The following is a 19100-nucleotide window of genomic DNA, read 5'->3' on the forward strand; positions in this document are numbered from 1 at the left end:
GGAGCGTGATGGCCCTGTCCTTTGTGCTCTGCCTGGGGCGTCTGTAACACTGCGTTATAATGAGCCGGTCCGCTCATCTCCCCACCCACAGGTCCAAGTCCATGAGTGGCCCATGGGGAAGAACTCTCCCAGACTTGTGTGTCCGGCAACTAAAAGGATCCTTGGCATACAGCAAATTTTTAATGCATGAATGCATGAAAGCATGAATGAGTGAACAAATGAATTGTATGGAAAACAGAATAAAGCAGAGATTTCATGTGACTCGAATGTATAAATTCTAGGTCCTAATCCCGCCTACGCCTTTTCTGTAGCCAGCCGTTCCTTTTGTCACCCGCGCCGTGGCAGGGTGGTTACTGTTACTAACCACCGACCTCCACAGTTTCCGTAAGAATGAAGTGAACACCGTCCTGTAGGGCCTGTGCTTGCAGAGGCCAAGGTGAAATGCTGCCCATCGATGGGAAAGGGAGCAACAGAGGTCCCTTGGGCTCCCCCCAGGGAAGAGGCTGAGACCCCTCCCCCAAGTGCACAAGGAGGTCCTTGGATTTTCCCAGGTCCTGACAATGCAGACCACAAAACGTGGTTTGTCTTCAGGCCGCTCCACACCCTGGCAGCCCATGCGGGTAACAAGGTAAAGAGAACAGTCAACAAAACCAAAAGATAGCACACAGAATGGGAGAAGGTATTTGCAAATGATGTATCAGAGAAAGGGCTAGTACCCAAGATGTATAAAGAACTTATCAAACTCAGCACCCAAGGAACAAATAATCCAGTCAAGAAATGGGCAGAGGACATGAACAGACATTTCCGCAAAGAAGACATCCAGATGGCCAACAGACACATGAAAAAGTGCTCCACACACTCGGTATCAGGGAAATACACATCAGAACCACAGTGAGATCCCACCTCACACCAGTCAGAATGGCTACAATTAACAAGTCAGGAAACGACAGATGCTGGCGAGGATGCGGAGAAAGGGGAACCCTCCTGCACCGTTGGTGGGAAGGCAAGCTGGTGCAGCCACTCTGGAAAACAGCACAGAGCTTCCTCAAAAAGTTGAAAATAGAGCTACCCTATGACCCAGCAATTGCACTACTGGGAATTTACCCCAAAGATACAAATGTAGTGATCTGAAGGGTTATGTGCACCCGAATGTTTATAGCAGCAATGTCCACAGTAGCCAGATTATGGAAAGAACCCAGATGTCCACCAATAGACGAGAGGATTAAGAAGATATGGTATGTATATACAGTGGAATACTATGCAGCCATCAAAAATGAAATGAAATTTTGCCATTTGCAACAACGTGGATGGAACTAGAGGGTATCGTGGTAAGCAAAATAAGTCAATTAGAGAAAGACAATTATCATATGATCTCACTAATATGTAGAATTTGAGAAACAAGGCAGAAGATCATAGGGGAAGGGAGGAAAACAATGAAACAAGAGAGGAGACCAGAGAGGGAGACAAACCCTAAGAGACTCTTAATCCAGGAAACAACGGAGGGTTGCTGGAGGGGAGGAGGGTGGGGGGTGGGGAGGCTGGGGATGGACACTGGGGAGGGCACGTGCTGTGGTGAATTGTGTAAGACTGATGGATCACAGACCTGTACCCCTGTACCCCTGAAGCAAATAATACATTCAATGTTAATTAAAAGGATAAAAATAAAAAATGTATGCCGTGCAACTGTAGGGTGTATGAAAAGTTCCCCAATACCAACCCTCTCCCCGGCTTGCAGTTTCCATCACTACGGTCCATGGAGGGGGGAGGCCTGCTTCTCAGCTGGGGCTGCACAATGGAACCACAACTGCATCTGGGAAGTACAGTGCCAAGGTCTCACCCCCAAGATTCTGAAGTCATTGGGAGAGACTCCAGGAGGTGACATTTTTAGAATACTAGGTAACCCAAATGTATAAGCAAAATTAGATCCCACCGAGTTAGTGTATAGGGTTTCTCAACCTAGGCACTGTTAATGTTTGAGGCCTGATAATTTTGTGCCATGGGGTCGTCCTGGACAGGGTAGGACATCTGGCGGCACACCTGATCTCTATGTCCTGTGGGCCAGTGGGCAACACCCCATTGTGACCACCACAGACGTCTCCCTGCCAGGTCAAGCAGCCCCGGCTTGGGAGCCCGTGAATCTGATAATGAAGGACAGAGGAGAGTGGCCACGGTGGTATGGGACACTGTGGGTCACGCCAGCTCCTGCACCTTGTGGGACTCGTTAGAGCTGCAGACCCCCTACCCCCACCGGAAGGGGGATCCTTATTCTCACAAGATTCCCAGGAGTCACATGCGCAGGAGTGTTGGAGAAATACTGCTGGGCACTGTGTCCTGTTCCCCTGGAAGCCGCTTATTGAAACAGCGACGCACCAAGAGCCTCCAGACAATAGGAGATCCGAGCCAGGGAGGGTCATTGTGGGGGGATGCGGGGGTGGGGGGGACCTCCCGGACGAGGACCCTGTGACCGTTCGGTTCCCTGCTGCAGAGCAGGACAGTCCCAGTCTGTGAGCGAGACAGAAGGAGAGCAGGGGGGCCTCGCTCTGTGGGAGGGCCGTGGGTGGGGACCGTCAAACGAGAGGAACCTTAACGACTATCATAACCAGGAAACTGGGTGAGCAAGTCTGCTGTTGTCACGGACAACCTGTCCCTCCCACATCGGCCTCCTAGACACCCTGCAAATGACGGTCACGGTCACGTCACGTGAGGCCACTGCTTCCAGGGTGTGGAGGAGGCTGCCCCCTTAGTGGGATAAAGGCGAGGGGAGCGTGGGAGGGACGGACCCCGTCTGGCCCGGGCTGTCAAGGCACAGCGTGGCGGGCGGAGCTTCTGGAGGGCTGCGGGGGCAGGTGGGCTGAGCGCGGGCCTGGCAGCTGGCCCCCCACTCTGTAACCCGGGGGAGGTGGTCCTGGAGCGCCCTTGGTGTGGAAATGAGATGGTGGCCGATGATATTTATCGGGGCTGGCACCCCCGCCCCTGCTGCCCTGCCCCCACCCTCCCTCCCCCATCCCCCACAGCGCTCACTTGCTATTACCTGGAGGGCACGTGAGCCTTCTCCAGGGGACTGCAAGCGCCAGGAGATTGCCTGTCTTTGACTCTCTCACCATGGACTCATCAGGGCCTCGGACAGGACCTGGGCCAGAGCCCCCGCTCCCTAAATATTTGCTCAGTGACTGAATAAAGGAATAAACAAATATGGTCGAGAAAGAAGCAGCAGGCTTACCTTCCGGACGGCGGGCGCCACCCTTCCCTTCTTCCTCTTCCTCGGGGACTTGATTCCTTTTACCTGTACCTGCTTTTTGGAAACTTACTTGGGATTTCCAAGAACGTGTCTCCCTCTTCCCCGCAGGGCCATTGCTAGGGGACAGTGCCGTCACTTGGATCGCTCTCTTCTCTCTCACAGACTTTAGGAAGTGCTCGAAGCCGCATGCTTCCGTGCTGGGATAGAGGTCTGCAAAAGCAGAGTCTCCTAGACCTGAGCTCTCCCCACCATCTTCCAGGGAAGGTTGTCCGATGGCCCCACGGTCCCTCCTGCGCTCGCACAGCTGCTCCGCGGAAGCCCAGGAGGCAGGCCCGAGTTTGGGGATGGGGACCAGTTCTCGAGGCCAAAGGGAACAAAGGCCTTGTTGGCGACCGAGGCGGAACTGACCGTATCAGGAGTCGGGAGACAGGCAGCCCGGGCCGCGACAGGTGTGACCCAGGCTCGTGGCCTTCTTCCTTCGGGAGGGTTAGGTCAGTTCGAAGTGCTGGATCCCTGCTAGGTGCCCAGAGAGGCAGGTGGGCGGGTGCAGGGGTGTGGCAGGGGCTGTGAGGGACCGTGGATTCACGCAGATGGTCCCAGCCGCTCTCCATGAGTGAAACCCACATGGTTTTGCCCCTCGTAGCCCTGCAGACATTTGCTGCGGGGGGGTCTGAAATGTCGCCACGGGGTCGTAGACAGCATAGAGAAATAGGTAGGCCACCATGCCTTCGCTGATCTGGAACAGAGTCCTCATCTTCCCCAAGCCAGGCACGACGCAGGATCCCGTGGCCGGTTCCCCGCCCGGCAAGAGTCAGGCTGGGACCTCTCGGGTCCTGCCCAGACAGCCGTCCAGCAGTAGGTGAGGCGCGGCTGGTGTCTGAGGAGGAGGGCAGGAGTGTGGTTCCGGAAGGTGGGGTTGGGCGTGAGGGTGTAACCCAGAGCTTGCCACTTTAAGGGAGACCCCCGTGGAGCCAGATCACTGGGAACTTGTCCCCGTCCCACACACAGCAAATGTGCATTTCAACAGGACTGTAGTGTGGTTCATGTTCGGTCAAGCCCCAAGAAGTCCCGACCCAGAGAAGCCTGTGCAAAGAGTATGTAAAGTTTTGGGGGCAGAGTCTGGGGCCATCACGGGAGCGCTACTCGGGGCAGGTGAGTGGGAACCCAGTGAGGTCTGAAAACTACTGCTTTGGTTCCCTCTCTCCTCCTGAGGGGCCAGCAAGCTGGAACTGCGCACGTGTCCTGCCTCTCCCTCCCCCCTCCCCTGCTGCAGGGGTGTTTACATGCCCAGTGCATGAAGTGTGGTCAACAAACAGGATACTGACCCCCCGGACTCGCAGCCGAGAGCTCTGCTCTTCCAGGGTCCGGCCTGCGGGACTGTGGACGCGAACCCCTCCTTGCGCGTTTCTTCCTCAGAGACCCAGAGTCAAACGGGCCAAGGAAACGAAGCAACTGTTTGCCAAACCCGTGACACACAGAAGAAAAAAAAAATTAATCTTACAAACAAGCAGCGGCCTCCAAAACTAGCTAGGGTTTAACATAACATTAAAAGTCAGGGGACCCGTCTCATCCCGTTGCAGAGAGGAGTATGGATTTGGGTATCCTCACGGGAAGGTCTCCAGACACTGACAGAGGGGGCAGACCCTCTGTTTCCTAGAACACAGGCACACTGTCTGGGCCAACTGTGTCACCAAGCTGTCAGAGAGCTCCAAGGACAACGTGGAGGGCAGAGAAAGCAAGCCTGGAGATAACTGAACACGAGCATTTTCCGGCCCTAATACGGCTGCGGGGATCAGCCCAGGAATCGGCTTTGATCATAGTCGCCACACAGAGGCTGGGGTTCCTCTTCTCCCACGCTCCTAGCCTAGGACAAGTCACCATCTCCCAGCATGGCTTCGAACCGGTTCCGCCGGGCGCTGGGGTCTCCCTGGGTCCCGCCCTCCAGCCGTGTCCACTGAGCCCCTGCCATGCTCTCGGGGGTGCTGGGCGAGTGCAGATCCCGCCAGCCCAGAGCGGCGGACACGGCCAGCATTGGCTCCGTGGTCTGGAGTCTGTTACCACGTAATCTGATGGTCATTCCTGACTCCAGGCTTGGGACCAGAAGGCAGGGCACCTAGACACTGGAGTGTGACAGGTGTGTCGTGGGAGAGGTAGATTCAGGTCAGACTGAGCCTGGCCTTGAGTGCTCGAATTTGGATTTTCCTCCTGCAGCTGCAGACGGCCGTGGGAAGCGTTTAGGCTGGGAGCGATCTGCCCCAGAAAGCAGGTGGTTTCAAGAGGGGCGAGGCAGAGGGCCAGGAGACAATTAAGGAACCCAACTCAAGAGCCTAGACGATCATTAGAGCAACCCTAGCGGGAGTGGGGCGGAGGGTACAACATGAGGTCTCTAGGCGGTAGAACCAGAACGATTAATGACCCGTTGAGGGTGGGGAAGGAGGGAGTGGAAAGAGGGAGCATGACTCAGTTTCCCACCCAGGCTGTGGACGGGGCGGGGGGTTGTATTGGACCAAGAAAGAGAAGGAAGTAGGAACGCGATCGAGGGAGAGGGGCAGCAAGAAAATAATGGGCAAGGCTCCAAATTTAGGTTGTGATGGTATCTTCTGATTATAAAAATATATTTAGGAAATACGCAATTTGCTAAAGAATAGTTTAAATCACCTGTGATTCTTTTACAGATAACTTCTTCAACTTTGGAGGGCATTTCTTTCCAGCATTTGTGTGTGTGTGTGTGTGTGTGTGTGTGTGTACATTTAAAATTGTGATGTCACTACACAGATGACTTATATCCTTTTTTTCTTTTTTTAAGATTTTTTGCTTATTTATTTGACAGAGATCACAAGTAGGCAGAGAGGCAGGCAGAGAGAGAGGAGGAAGCAGGCTCCCTGCCGAGCAGAGAGCCCGATGTGGGGCTCAATCCCAGGACCCTGAGATCATGACCTGAGCCGAAGGCAGAGCCTTTAACCCACTGAGCCACCCAGGCGCCCCTCCTTTTTTTCTTACTATAATCATTCCTGACCTTGAAATTATCTTAAAAATATATATTTATTTTTAGCAAGAGTGCAGGTGAGTGGGGGCAGGGGCAGAAGGTGACAGAGAATCTCAAGCAGACGCCACCCCCCAGTGTGGAGCCGGACTCAGGGCTCCGTCTCACCACCCTGAGACCATGACCTGGGCCGAAATCAAGAGTCGGACACCTAACTAGTCGGACCCTTAAGCAGTTGGACGCTTAACTGACTGAGCCCCGCAGGTGCCGCTAAAATACATTTTTAAGAGTTGCCTTGCACTCAGTCCCAGGGGTGTACGGCAACGAGCCTTTTCCTCTGCTGCTGGGCGCTTTGATCCTGTCTGCTATTTTCCACCTTGAAAAACACAATGAATATGTTTGTAATAAATCTTCATCCAAGTTTCAAAAAAAGAGTTTAAAAATACTTAAGTAAACTAAAATATTTCTGTAGCCAAAAAACATAAACAACAAAGAAAGATACACACACACACACACACACACACACACACATCAAAAAACCTTGAAATGGTATAAAAATACATACAACAAAAGCTGAGGGCCGGACTCCTGCAGGGGCGGGGCGTGTAAGCCCGCCACCTCCCCCTTCTTGTCCTGGAAAATCACAGAGGCGAAGTGAGAAAAATAAAAGAAACACGATGAACCACAAAAGCTCAGAGTCCCACATTTTTACGGAAACTAGGAGGGAGAGATAAGCCACAGACCTCAAAGAATGCAGAGGGGTTGCCAAAGGCAGCTGAGCGCGAGGGCAGAGGTCCTGGGGCAGAAATGCAGGGACAGAGGGACAGCTCGCCGTCCCTGGTTCGGGCAACAGCCAGTCTAAGAAGGCACCAGGAGGCATCCGTGTCCACAGATGAGGGACGGGCCCTAAGGTCCAAGAGTCTTATTCCTTCTTCCCCACAAAGGGCAGGGGCTCTCCTCAGAGAATCAGAAGAGCGAACACTCGTGTGTCCTGTGTTTCCAGAGACCAGTATGCCTCTCCGGCAGCAGAGGAGAGGGCTTACCAGAAGGTTATGAGAAACCTGCCTGCCCTGCCCCAGGGGAACCCCCGGCAGGCAGAGCGAGTGATCTGCGAAAGAAATCTGCTTCCAAACCGAGGAGCAGATGTTACGAGAAATGACACGGGGAACAGCATGGCCACACACCGTCCCGGGAAGAGCGCTTGCCGGAAGACAGCCTTCAGAGAGCAGAGGACCAAGGAGAGTGTGCATTTCAGCACAAATGAGAAGGGGGAGAAGAAGACAAGTCACTGAAGCCATTCCTCGGGCAAAAGAGGCCCCAACTGAAGAAAGGCCGACATGTGAGGAAGGTAGCAGAGTAACAGGACAGGAAATCCAAAATGACCGAACTCAGGAAAGACACAAGAAAAAGACAAAATCAGAAGATGTGGCAGGGGAAAAGAGAAGCTCATGAAAATACAGGAAGCAGCGAGGCCGAGGGAAATGAGGCCAGTGAAACATTGACGGAAAAAAGCAATATTGTTAAAGTATTATAAAATGATGACGGTAGAAGATAAGCAGGTTGGGGCTAACCTATGCATAACGAAGTTCACCTAACCGTGGGGGCCAGAGCAGTGGATCTGAAGAAAGATTGAACTTTCCTTGACCCCAAATGGTCAGCATGAGACACGTCCCAGTTAAGAGTCTTTAGGGCAGGGGTGCCCGGGTGGCTCAGACTTTGGCTGAGGTCATGATCCTGGGGTCCTGGGATTGAGCCCCTCATTGGACTCCCTGCTCCGCGGGGAACCAGCTTCTCCCTCTGCCCTCCACACCCACCCACCCCCACCCCCGCTGCTCATTCTCTCTCACACACTGTCTCTCTCAAATTAATAAAATCTTAAAAAATAAAAATAAAAAAGAGTCTTCAGGGCACCTAGAGACTACACGTCAAGGCACACGAAATAGGAGGGGGACAGAAAGCTGCTGTCAGTTTCCCCCAAGGCCATGCTCAAAGCCAGAAGGCAGGGATGCCATTCCAAAAGACAGGAAAGACAGAAAACCAGAGAGGGAGGGAGGAAGCGAAATGAAACCTCTCTTTACACAAGCCAGACTTTAAGTATAAAGGCCACAAAGAGTTTTTAACAAGCGAGGACTCGGGAGATACTGTTTCTACAAGGGACAATATTCTTTGTGAGGAAACTACTAGAAGGAAACTTTTCCCAGTCCGGAGGTAAGTGTGTGTGGCGGGGGAAGCTGGCAAGAGTGTGGGCGCCGGGGACCTGGAAGGGACTGTGGCGTCTCCCTCTCCCGAGCAGGAACAGGACGACTAAGGAGAACCGCGCAGGGAAGCAGGAAGGAACACGCGAGGTCGAGGTCGAGGTCGCCGCGGGTTCTCATCTGCGATGGCGAGCCCCAGAGGGAATCAAACAGAGCTGCGGACCTAGCTAGAGGGGCCTGTCCTTTCATCCTGGCACGGAGACAGCACAGTCGGGGACGGAGAGGGCGGGTGGGGAGGAAGCGCTCATCTCGGGGAGCCAACAGAGGCCACAGCAGATTGAAGACCAGGGGACTCCCTCTCGGCATGGCCTGAGCTGCCATTAGGGAGGTAACGAGCCTCCCTGGATGCAAGAGCCACACACGGGGCACCTGGGCGGCTCCACCGCGAACCCTCCGGCTCCTGGCTTCCGCCCAGGTGGTGGTCAGAGGGTCGTGGGATCGAGCCCCGCCTTCAGCTGGGAGTCTGTCTCAGAGTCTCCCCCTCCCTCTGCCCCTCCCACTTTCTCTCACAAATCAAATAAATCTTAAAAAAAAAAAAAAAAAAAGAGCTACACAAAAAGCAAAAGAAAGCAAACAGATCTCGCCGTGAACAACCAGGAGCACGCACGCGTTGGACACACGGGGCAGAAACGCGGTCATCCTGTGCTGGGAAGGAACGCAATGGGTTCGTCCTCGACTTGTAAGAAGGTTTCTTGAATGCATCACAGGAAAGCGTCACTCTGGGGGACCTGGGAAGGTTGGAAACAAAGGGATGGGCCCACCCAGCGGGCCACCATGACCATGAGACGAGACCTGGGGGCTTAGTACCAGTCCAGTACTCACCACCCGTGTAAGCCAAAAGGCTTTACAAGGTAGGAAGCGGCACGCTTTTCCTTGTTTGTTAGGGGCGATTCCTAACGAACGCGTGGACAAAGGCCGAGAACCGCGCTGTCTAGGGCCGGCGCCGACGAGCTCTGCAGAAACACGGAGGACCTTCTGTCCTGGTCTGCTGGCCACAGCGACACTTCACGGGCGGGCTGCGGGCGGGGGCTAGAAGGGACGATAAGTAAAGTAAGTAAACAGATGTTTACTTACTCACGCACGGTCTTAGAGGATGGGGGTCCACGACGGACCCATGGACGGGCTGGTTCCCCCGAAGCCCCTTCCTGGGAGCCTGCAGGCCCCGCCCCGCCCTGCTGCCGCATCTTCCCAGGGCATCTCTCCCTGCACGCGATTCCTGCTGCCTCCGCCTCTTTTTATAGACACCAGTCAGAGGGGGTCAGGGCCCAGCCTCCTGGCCTCATTTTGTCTTTTTCTTTCTTTCTTTTTTTTTTTTTTAAAGATTTTATTTATTTATTTGACAGACAGATCACACGGAGGCAGAAAGGCAGACAGAGAGCAGGGGAGGGGTGTGGAGTGGCAGGGAGAAGCAGGCATCCTGCTGAGCAGAGAGCCCGCTGCGGGGCTCGATCCCAGGACCCTGAGATCATGACCTGAGCCAAAGGCAGAGGCTTTAACCCACTGAACCACCCAGGCGGCCCTCATTTTGTCTTAATCTCCTGAGTAAAGACCTCGTCCACAAACGTGCTAACATTCTGAGGTGCTGGGGTTAGGACTCCAACACAGAGATCTGGGGAGACAGAATTCAGCCCATAACAGGAAAGATTAGGGTAAAAAAGGAAAGATGTGCAAACGTACATAAACATAATAAAGCAGGGTTCATGAACATGGTTCAAATTCGCAGGCACGAAGGACAGAAGGCATCTTGATTTCACGCACCACTGGAACAGGCAAAGTGGCCACAAACCTCTTCGTAAGTCCCACGGGCTGGACGGGCTGCAGGTGAAACTTCCTGGTCCCGGGGCAACCAAAGCGGGCTTTCGAGAACTAAAAGCCAGTTCCAGTGGAAAACTCCCAAAAAATCGTTTTAAAATCTCTCTCTCTAGTGAAAGAGAAAACAAACTGAGCTAATTATTGTTTTTAGTAAATTCTGAAACAGAGTAACCCGTCGCCCAGAGAAAGGCTCCCAGAGGCAAAGCTTCTATCAGTGAAACAGAACAAGAGCAAATGAATTAGGTGCTCTGGGCTGGCTCAGCCCGTAGAGCCCACAGCTCTGGATCCTGGGGGTGGGTTTCAAGCCCCATGTGGGCCATGGAAACTACTTTAAAAAAAAATTAATCATCTATCAAGAAGAAACTAAAGCCAGGGCACCTGGGTGGTTCAGTCAGTTCAACGTCGGACGCTTGTTTTCAGCTCAGGTCATGATCTCAGGGTCACGAGAGAAGCCCCGAGTCAGCCTCTGTGCTCAGCAGAGACTTCTTGGGAGTCTTTTCCTCTTCCTCTCCCTCCCCTTCCGCTCCTCCTCCCACTCATGGGCATCCTCTCTCTCAAATAAAATCTTTAAACAAAGAGAAGAAGAAGAAACTAAAGCAAAGAAAAGAGATTCATAAAACAGAAATGAGCAAGGGCAGTAAACCGTAGAAGGGACCAAAAAACCTTAAAAAAAAAATAAACCCTTAAAACATTAACAAAGTTGGGGCGCCTGGGTGGCTCAGTGGGTTAAGCCGCTGCCTTCGGCTCAAGTCATGATCTCAGGGTCCTGGGATTGAGCCCCGCATCGGGCTCTCTGCTCAGCGGGGAGCCTGCTTCCCTTCCTCTCTCTCCGCCTGCCTCTCTGCCTGCTTGTGATCTCTATCAAATAAATAAATAAAATCTTTAAACAACATCAACAAAACAATAACAAGGTTAAGTCTTGTGCTAACCTGATATAAGAAAGAAGAGCGCAGAAATACAAAATGAGGAATGAGGGAAATACGAGTCACAAAGCAGGAAAAATGGGGAATGGAATCCCAAGATGGTTACGTTTAACGTTTAAGTATAAGTTGGAACCCTGGGTTAAAATGCCTAGTTTTACAAGAAGATATAATTTATCAAAAAGAGAAAATCTAAACAGACTGTTTCCACAAAATGTACAGAGGAATGTGCCAAGGTGCTAGTTTGCAAAAGAACATCAGAAATTCTACCAAACTCTTAGAGAGAGGGTAGTTCCACTGCCATGCACACGCTCTTCCCGAGCGCGGGGAAAAGGGTAAACATCCAAATTACTTGTATGCAGTGAGCACAGTCTTGATCATACCCGACAGACCGCAGAAACAGAAAAGTACAGACAAAACACAGTTGTCAGTATGGTTAGGGAAATGGTAGGGAAAACAGGAGCAAATCAGAATCGAAAAGCTCTAGAAGAAACATACATCACAACCGAACAAAGACTGTTCCAGAAGTGCAAGCGGTTCACTGTTAGGAAAGCTGGAAGCAGAATCCACAATGTTCGTAAACATAAGGAGAGAAATCGTGATATCCTCTACTGTTGATAAGGAAGTACCCGGGGTGCCTGGGGGGCTCAGTCGGTGAAGCGTCCGCCTTCAGCTCAGTTCACAATCTCAGGGTTCTGGGATCGAGCCCCACATCGGGCTCTCTGCTCAGCGGGGAGCCTGCTTCCCCCTCTGTCTCCCACTCCTACTGCTTCCACGCTCTCTCTTTCACAAATAAATAAAATCTTTTAAAAGTACCTGACAAGACTGTAAAATTTATTATAAGATTCTCAATAAAATAGAAATAGATGGTATATCAGCTGGGGCTCTCCAGAGACATAGAGCCCAGAGGAGGTATAGATACATGGGTATTTCATTTCATTTCATTTTATTTCATTTCATTTCAAGAGAGAGACAGAGAGGGCAAGCACGTGCGCACGGGCAAAGGAAGACGCAGAGGGAGAGAGAGAAAAGCTCATGCAGGCTCCATGCCCAGCACAGAGCTCGATGTGGGGCTCGATCTCATGACCCTGAGATCAGAGTCTGACGCTCAACCAGCTGAGCCACCAGGTGGTCCACACAGGTTTATTTTAAGGGATTGGCTCATATAAGCCTGGAAAATCCAAAATTTTCAGGGCATCCAGGCAGGCTGGAGGCTCAAGGAAGAGTTAATGTGGCGGCTTGAGTCTGAAGGCTGTCCAAAGGCAGAATTTAGTCTTTTTCCTCAGAAGACCTTCAACTGATTGGACGAGGCCCACCTGCAGTCTTAAGGGTAATGTGCTTTACTCAGTGTCCACTGATGTAAATGTTAACCTCATCTAAAAATTACCTTCATGGCAACATTGACACAAAACTGATCAAGAGACATGGGTGCGTCCTGAACATAGTAAGGCCTATCTTTCTCATATGGTAGTATTAGGGGTTTTTGTTTGTTTGTTTGTTTAAAAAATATTTATTTATTTGACAGACAGAGATCACAAGTAGGCAGAGAGGCAGGCAGAGAGAGAGGAGGAAGCGGGCTCCCCGCTGAGCAGAGAGCCTGTTGCAGGGCTTGATCCCAGGACCCTGAGATCATGACCTGAGCCGAAGGCAGAGGCTTAACCCACTGAGCCACCCAGGCGTCCCCTGGTAGTATCAGGTTTTAAAGTCAGGAACAAAATGAGGCGGTCTTTACTACGTAACACTCTACCGAGAGTCCTGGGCGATGTAATGCGACAGGGGAGAGGAAACAGGTGCACAATCGGAGAGAGCGGAGGGCTACTATCAGTATTTGTGCATGACCCAACCGTGTTCCTGCAAAACCCAGAACACTCCACCTGAGAAATCTCAAAGGAATTCACTAAGAAAGCAGGACACGACCATATTATTATATAGAAACAAGCAGCCTTCCTGGTTGCAAACAGGCAGTTGGGAGATTTAATGGGAGAAAGATCTCCTTTACAGTAATGATGACGACAGGGTTAAACACCGAGGGATAAAGTCAATAAGAAATGGGCAAGACCTATGCCAAGGGAAGTTTACCATGTTCTGATGGAACAGAAAAGATAAGTTAATGAATAGGAACACATTTCCTCTTCTTGGAGAGGATACCTCAACACCAGACAGGGGTCAAGGTTTCCCTAAGTTCAACTGTAAACGTATGTGATCCCAATAAACATCCCCATACGTACTGGGGGGGAGGCGGGGGGCATCTGTACAAACTGATTCAATTGTTCCTGTGAAAAAAGAGAAGAACAGCCAGGAGATGTCTGAAGAAGAAGGGCTGTGTGAAGGCAGGCGTCACGACGACTACGAAAACTGCGCAAAATTTTCATACTGAAAGAGCCCGGTCCCGGCAAGTTCTGGACCAGACCACTGGAAGAAACATGAACAGGAAAGAAAGGGAACGCAAAGGGAACAGAGTCCAGGAAGACGCCCAACTGCACACAACAGCTAAGTGTGTGATAAAAAGGCACCTGAAGCCAGTGGAAAGGGTGTGCTATGTGATAATTACTGCGAGAACTAGGAACGCCTCCTACAGAAACGGCACCTCACACCTTGCACGAGCGTATACTGCAGAAGGACTAGAGATGAAATATTTGACCCCACAAAAGGAAGCCATAAATATAATCAGAAGGAAACATGTTATAAGGGTTTTTTGTTTTGTTTTGTTTTGTTTTTAAGATTTTATTTACTTATTTGACAGATCACAAGTAGACAGAGAGGCAGGCAGGGGCGGGGGAGGGGAGCAGGCTCCCCCTGAGCAGAAAGTCCGAGGCGGAACTCGATCCCGGAACCCTGGAACCCTGACCTGAGCCGAAGGCAGACGCTTCACCGATTGAGCCCCCCAGACGCCTCATGACCCTGTTTATAAGCCTTATAAACTTGGATGTGAGAAGGCTTTTCTAACAGACTTAAATCCAGAAGGTTTACCAGAAACGGTTTGGCAGATCTGAGTACGTGTAAGTGTATACACACCTTTCTCAAAGGGAAAAACAAACCGCCAAAACCCAAGAAATTCAGTCAAAAGACAGGACATACTGAAAAACAAAATTGCAACTGATAATCTCCCCCAAACCTTTGGAAACCCGTAACCATCAGCCCAGGTGTGTCTCACGGGGCAGGCCCGGGGCCCGGCCAGCAATGATGAGCTCAGATCGTCTGCATTCCAGCCCGTGAAGCAGCCTCAGTGAAAACACGATTTCGCAGCTGCAAATACAAGCGGGAAAAGTTAGCCTGCCAAAATCACGCAAGATAGTATGAAGTTAACGTGTAAGGAGACTTCTGTTTGGAAAGCCTGTAATATGAACACGATATATCTGTGAGGGGGTTCCCTAGAAATCAGGCAACAGCCCAGTGGAAGAATGGCCACAAGATGTCCGAAGTGGCTCAGAATGAAAGCTGTGTCAAGGAGAACTACACCGAAATGTCATTCTGCACTCATCCGCTTGGCAAACATGTGCACGTCTAACCACCAGCTTCTTGACGAGAGAAGAGGGGAACAGGCACACTCGTGCATTACTGTGGGAGCGTAATTCGGGATAATCCTTATAAAAGGCAATTTCCCAGTCCTCATGAGGATTGTAAATGGAGCTGTCTTCTGACCCAGCAGTTTCCGTCCTGGAAACTAATCCTACCCGTGGACCTACCCACAGAATCATGTTTGTGTAAGGTCATTCATGGCAGCCGCATTTGTGGAAGGAAAAGACAGCAACCGACTGAGATGCTGTCAGCAGGGGGTGAGCTACATAAAGAATGGGACGAGCGACGGGGGGCGCGACACATCTGGGAGAGAGACAGGAGACTCTCCCAAGGTAAATTCCGTGGGGAAAGAAGAAAGCAACATGGTGTAATAGTTCATTACCTTTTTGTATTAGCAAAGGGAGAGAAAGACAAACACATCTGATGGTCAACGCCTTAAGATTAATGAGAAGGCAGTGCCAGGTGACCTTGTTGGCAAAAGGTGGGGAGCAGCACGGGAGGGGCCGGCCACCTGGCAGACCAGAGGTCATGAGTGTGACGGAGATTTCTCACCATGTGTCCTTTTGTGAACCCTGTAAAGATACAACCTGTTCAAAAAGTGGGGGAAACACAAGAGCGCCAACATTGTGTTTTAGGCCAGAACTGGCATTTAAAAAAAAGAAAAAAAAAAGAACATAAGCTAAAAAGCACAAGTATCAGAAAAGAGTTAAAATTACCATCATTTGCCGAAGACCTAATTTTCTTCTTGGAAAGCCCCAGACAAATCAAAGCAGAACACAGCTTGTTCGAAACAAAGTTTCTAATGTGGTCAGTTGGACCAACACAGAAAACTGGTGCTTTCAGATACAGGAGCAATAACCAGTTTTACAGTGTAGTAAAAAAAAAAAAAAAAAATCTCATTCGTCAGGACAAGAGAAAATGCAAGCCCCTGGGGAATGACGCGATCGAGGAGCGGTGCGGATCCGGATCCGCAGGAGATGAAGCCTGGAGGGACGGGGCAGAAGGCGGGTCCCGTCGGCAGTACTCGTCTCATGGACTCCAAGTCGCCCTCTGATAACAGTGCAAGCTCCCTGAATCTATCTATACAGTCAGCACGATTCCAAAACAGATCCCACCTGGATAATTTCAGAAACACCATCTGGTGTTCCTACATGGACATCCGGGAAAGTAAGTATGTAACATTGCAGGAGATGACTAGTGGGGGATGTGTGTGGGGGGGTTATTTTGAATTAATCATATAGCAATACTAATCCTACTGGGGCGCCCGGGGGGCTCGGTCGGTTAAGCATCGGACTCTTGATTTCGGCTCAGGTCATGATCTCAGGGTCACGAGGTCGAGCCCTGTGTCAGGCTCTGTGCTCAGCAGGGAGTCTGCTTGACATTCTCTCCCTCCCTCTCCCTCGGCCCCTCCCTTCCATGCCTTCGCCTTCTCTTTCTCAAATAAATAAGTCTTTAAATTAAAACAAACAAACAAACAAACAAACAACATGGAGGAAGTGCGAGAGGAAACCAGATTTGTGCAGGAGGACACCAAGGTGGGTAGGAGTGAGGCCAGGGACCACTGCTTTTTGTGAAAAGCCTCCTGGGATTTTTTGAACTTTTAATAATGTCGATGTATGACTTCAATAAAAAATAAATGAATTAGAAACCCCTAAAGTATTCCTCTCATCCAGGATCCCCACTTCTGGAGGTAACAGGCCCGTGTGAGTGTCGCACAATTGCTAGACGCTTGTATCTTACACACGCTGCCCCCCGCCCCAGTAGACTTCTCTTTAAAAATGGATCTGATACTGGCACATCATTCAGCAAACCGCTTATCTCCCTCTGCATTATTTCCTGGTTTGCCCACATTTCTGCTTCTTTAGGATCGATTCCAGAGGACGGATCGATTCAGGGATGATGTGGGTATTTTGGGGGCTCTCTGGAAGGCTCGCTCCGACTTAACCCTCAGCAGCCCTGCAGGAGGCCATTCACCTCTTCAGAAGCTCTTGGTCATGAAAGGGTGTGTTTGCTTGATTTCTAACTATGGAAACATCTTTCATGCATTATAAGAGCCATGGAGCCTCTCCGGTTTCCTGACCACTGGGGTCCCACGTTTGTTTACAGCGTTTTGCAGGCTTTTCTTCAGGGTTCCTACGTCCTTCTCTGGTGTTTCAAGGGTAGGGGGGATTTGTTTTGCGGAGGGATGGTGAGACAGCAGGAGTGGAAGGGACTGTCTGGAAGGAAGGTCCTGGGACTCAGGCGGCATGTCCCATGGGGCCACGCAGGGAAGCACCAGGGATGACAGGGGGCCAGAGGCAGGAGGAAGAGAACACAGGAGCCTTCACTGTGGTTTCCACAGCAAGGAATGGGCAAGGCAGGGTGGAGAGGCTCAGGTCTGGCTAGATTGAGTCATCTCAGCAGGCTCTGGGGCGTCGGGGCTGTGGTCCTTCCCTGCCTGGTACCTGCCCCTGGAGCGATTTGGGCAGGGGACAGGGGCCCAGAGTATGGAAACCAGGCGAAGGAGACAGGTGGAAGCTCTGGACTGCCAGGCTTGCCTTTGAAAGGCCAGCACCCAGAGGCGTGATTTACTCTGAAGGGAACTGCTAGCTCTTTCAAGGAACTGGCTAACTTGGGAGTCCCGTCTCTCGTGGTCTGCAAGGCACCCCACGTCAAAGGGTCACAGCACAGAAAATACAAACATGGTTAACACATTTGGCTTACTGGTATGAAATTTTTATATGCAAAGGACAGCAGGCCATTTTATTTATTTTTTTTAACCACGATGACCCACTTAAGACCTTGGTCTCCAGACCCATCCCAGGGTAAGAGCTTCCTTTCCCCAGACTTGTGAATTTCTCTGAATATGTCTTCTTTGTGCCCTTGCCTTCCACCCTGTGGTTGAAAAATATTTTTAGTAACAGTGTGTACCTGCCAGGGCCGGGTGTGAGGATGGAATGCCGGTCCAGCCCGTATGTCTGGCCAGAATTCCCTCTTCAGTGAACGTTAGCTTCCGTTCTTTTATTTGTAGATCTACAAATGTATGTTTGTAAACGTGTAAACATACAAATATGTCCCCCCACATCTTCCCTGGTAGCATTTTTCTTTAAGCACATATCCATTTTAATTTTTAAATATAATTTTCCTTTCGATTCTCAATGTTTATCCTTTCTAAAGACAGCCGCTGAATGGTTGAGTTCATAGGTCAGTCATTAGACAAGCTGTGGTGTTTCGAATCTGGACCTGCCACTGAATGAGAACCTGGAGAAGTCGTGGCACCTCTCTGTGACTCAGTTTCCTTCCAGTGCGGCACCCAAAGAAGACAGGCCAGGGGTTGGAAAGGCACATTTGGGGATCCTCCCCCAAGATTTACTACATATCTAGCCTGCATATCGTGAAGATTCTATCTTAGAGTAGAACGGGGGAGTAAACATGCTTGGATAATTGCTGGGTGTAATTACATGCACACACTCGAAGTTTACCAACAAATGCACACAGAATTTACCAAAAAAAAAAAAAAAAAAAATCACAAATGTCATTCCAGTTTCACAACAGCACCACCTAGTGACAGACGCACAAAACACACCCGCAACGTCACCCGCAGCTCCAGAAAGGCGAAATGATCAAGCGGCGTAGGAAAAAAAAGGCTGAAATCAAATGGTCTTTCTCATTGTTAGAAAGCAAGCACCCTATTCTGTTTCTCCAGGGCTATACGGCCTCACTCCTCATGGTTTGGAATTCCTTCTTATCCGCCTTGTCACCAGACCCGTCTAACCGTGGAGAGAGAAGCCTGTTTGCCAAGGTCTGGGGCCGCTCGCGAGTGACATCTGTCTTCGTGCGTTGTTTCCGTTTTCCCCAAGTTGGCTGCATCCCTCTTGAGAAACTGCCCCCCTCAGCGGGACCCTTCCGATCCGATCCGGAAAGGTGTGGCTCAGCCCATTGCCTGGCAAGGCCGTGGGGGGCAGAGGTTTGCTCTCAGGGGGATGGACCAGGGTCCACTCCCAGGCAGATACTTTCCGGCTGTGCCTTCCTGGGCATGTGTCTATCTGCTGGACTTGGAGGACACCATGTCCTGGCAGGGGGATGGGCGAACAGAGCCCCTCATGGAGCACCCGCCCGGCCCAGGTCAGTTCCCCCCAGGAGGAGGCCGACACCCCGTGCAATCTTTCGAGTGCATCTATCCCCGGTCTCATCCCACTCCTGAGGGTCCTCACATTGCAAAGCGAGGTGGACCTCACAGACTGGGCTCGGACTCGCCCCATGCTCAGCCTTCTCTCTGATGCTTTCCAGGAACCCCTACGGTGGCCGCGGAGGTGAGCAGCTGACAAGGACACGCCCGACAGTCATCTCGGAAGCACGATGGGAACAAAAGCATCAAAACAATTCCAAGCCCA

The 19100-nt window shown here is 51.1% G+C and overlaps 1 long non-coding RNA gene across 1 annotated transcript; it reads right to left on the reverse strand.

The window, feature by feature from the left end:
* Positions 1–6261: 6261 nt before the first annotated feature.
* LOC309862609 lies at positions 6262–6856 on the reverse strand. The gene is made up of 2 exons (XR_014310607.1): positions 6787–6856; positions 6262–6597 (listed from the first exon to the last, which is right to left on the reverse strand). It is a non-coding gene; the product is annotated as an uncharacterized lncRNA (long non-coding RNA).
* Positions 6857–19100: the final 12244 nt, after the last annotated feature.

Source organism: Mustela nivalis (assembly GCF_964662115.1).
Source record: "Mustela nivalis genome assembly, chromosome: 1".
NCBI lineage: Eukaryota > Metazoa > Chordata > Mammalia > Carnivora > Mustelidae > Mustela > Mustela nivalis.